Genomic DNA, 3,035 nt, shown 5'->3' with positions numbered 1-3,035 from the left:
CGCCCCGGGGCCTACACAGCCAAGGCCCCGCGCGCCGCTCGCCGGCGATCGCGACGGATGCCTAAGGGCCAGGAGGGGCGGAGCGGTGGGAGCGCCCTCAGCCCTCCGTCCCTATAGCCCTCCGTCCCCACCGAGGCTTCAGCCCTCCGTCCCTATAGCACCGTCGGCCCTCACAGCGCCCTCAGCCCTCCGTCCCTACAGTACCGTGTGCTCTCACAGCGCCCTCGGCCCTCCGTCCCTATAGCACCCTCAGCCCTCGCAGCGCCCTCAGCCCTCCGTCCTCGCGTCTCCCTCATCCCACACACGTGCTCGCCCCTTGCCCCCACAAGTGTCCGGCGGTGCCGAGCTTGGGGACGGTTCAGTTGGTTGGTCACTTGGAAACAAGTGTCTCTTTCTCCAAAAATAAGCTTCAAATAAAAACAGCTGCCCACCGCAATTTTGGGGGTAAACTGGACTCTTCCACCGCACCTGATGGCCAGGGAATGTCAGGTATCAGCACAGAGAAAATGCCGAGGTTCTTCCCATCTGCTCCCGTCATTGTCATTGCTTTCCCCTGCATTGCGTGGGCTCTGTGCCGGTCTGCCCGACGTGATCCATTACTTCCATCATTTTCTGCTGACAAAGCCACACTCCACAATTTAAGTGACACTTGAACCACTAGCACGAAGTTTGGCTTGTACTTTCTACATTTGAGTTCCCTTGCCCGTTCCGTACAGTGAACTCAGACACCTCCTGCGGCAGAGTCATTCTGGGCTTTGTGCCCTGTTATTATAGGAAGAACTGCTTCCTTTTTTCCTTCGTGTTTTTTAGGTTGGTTTATTGGGTTTTTTCCTATTCCAAAGTAACTCTTCAAGTGCCAACAGCACTACAGTTAACCAAATGCAGTCTTTCTGTGTAGTCAGAAAAAGCCCTGTACCAAAAATAAGCTGTCCATCTTTTCCTTTACAAGTGTTCTGTTACTAGTTCTAAAGCGAGTCTTACTTCACTGCGAGAAAGACTAAGATTATCACAAAGCTTAGACACAGAATGGTAACAAGCTCGTTACAGTGTTCTGAGCACTTAGGGACGCAAAAGCTAGAGAATAAAACCAGAGTGGTTAGAATTTTTCCAAATGTCAGTGAAATATAAACCCTCTTACAAATTATATAGAAGAAAGACTTAGCGGCAGTAATAAAAGGCAGATTGGATACAAATTTTCCTAAGTAAAGCCCCATGATTTTGATTATGGATGTCAAAATCACATCATTGTACAAAAGTAATATTCCTCTGAATGTGGTGTAACCTTACTGTAAATATTATTATCTGTCCTGGTATTGTAACATCCTGGCATTGAAATGGCATGAAAATACAAAGTTTCAATCCTAAAATATCACTAAATTTCTCTAAATATGAGAAAAATAAAAGTAAAGGAATCAAGTAAATAGCTACAAAAAATTTAATTTAAACAATCTCTATTCCAACTTAGTATTTTGTAGTAATGGTGAATTACACAAGGGGGAGCTATGACTGGGTAAATATATCAGAACTTTTCATATTGGGTATTTTCTGTTCAGTATTCGCTTAAGAAGAAAGAGGTTGTGATAGTATGTACAGCATTATTTTTACTAAAAAAAAGTGGTGTGGATAATTTTTTTACCTTATGTGGCAGATATTTAAAGTGACAGTATTATCCAAATTTTGTCAACACCATTTGCCAAATATTTAAATGTTCTTTTGGTGACTATTTTGGCATGTTTCTGTTTTATTTGCAGGTAGAGACTGGAACAGGAAAAATTACTTTGCAAATAAGAACTATAGTTTTGCAACCAGTTGTAGCATCCCAACTCAAATCTATGACACCCGTTTGAAATCGAGTTTGGGAAAAATAAACAACTATTTGCATTGTCCTGGTGTGACTGTATGGTGCTTGTATCCCCAGTTGGCTGTTCTGCTTGTGCTGGACGTTGAGTAAAGTAGTTCTGAGAGCAAAGGGGGGAGAAGGAGGAGCAGTGGAATGTCTGAGGTGGCTGTATTTAAAAACTTAAAAACAGGAGCTTCAGCTCTCTCTCTCAGCGTGTGTTGTCTGTAGCACAGACAGCGAGAAACAGGGAGTTTTTCTTTGTTTTTTGCTGGTTTTCCTCATTAGTTCCGGCAAGGAAAGTTTTCCCAAGACTGGGTCTTTTTTCCTGGAGCTGTTGAAACCTGCTCTGGACTGAAACACCAGAAAAACACTGAGAGCTCACGCCTGTGGCCCACAGGGGCCCAGGACATGGCAATGCCCAGCACAGGAGGGACTGATAACAGACTGGGTGAGCAGAGCTACAGCCCACAACAAGGACTTTCTGAATTTGCCATCTCTTCAGAACAAGGAGAGGTTCCACTATTTAATATTATTCGTTTTCCATGTTTGTGAGTACTTTGCTTGTTAAATAAACAGTTTTTTCCACTTTTCTGCAAGAAAATCTTTCCCAAATGGCTTGGGGGAGGGGCTGCTTGAATTTGCTTTCTAGAGGAGACCAGAAATTTCCTCCCAAAAATTTGCCCTAAACCAGGACAGACATCTTCCCCTCCTCCTTCCTCTGCCCCAAATTGTCTCAGAATTGACATGCCAAGCTTCTGGAATTTTAAATAGTTCTAATTTTGTGCAGCTATTGGTGAAATCCTGTCCTGAGTGAAGTAAACTACATCATTCTCTTTCATCATCAGGCTGGCCAGGCTTACACTCCTTTTTGCTTGTTATACATAAATGTTTGCATCCACACACAGGCACTTTTTCTATTATTCATATATAACTATATGTTTACATTTTGGAAAAAAATCCCAAAACCTGAGCATCTACATTTAGTGTGGTATTTTGTGAATTTTGGAAGTTACTACAGAAATGACAGCTTTGAAAGAGAAGTTAAATGCATACTAATAATCTCATTTCAGTAACCACTCAGAAGAGTTAGTGGTCAAATCAACCAGAAAATCAGCCAGAGGCAGCAAAACCAAAAAGTAGAGTAACATGAGAAGTATGAAAAACAGACCTTACTCCAAAGTACCCCCTCCCTGAA

The sequence above is a fragment of the Geospiza fortis genome, unplaced genomic scaffold, assembly GCF_000277835.1.
Source record: "Geospiza fortis unplaced genomic scaffold, GeoFor_1.0 scaffold54, whole genome shotgun sequence".
NCBI lineage: Eukaryota > Metazoa > Chordata > Aves > Passeriformes > Thraupidae > Geospiza > Geospiza fortis.
This window is presented reverse-complemented; position numbering follows the sequence as displayed.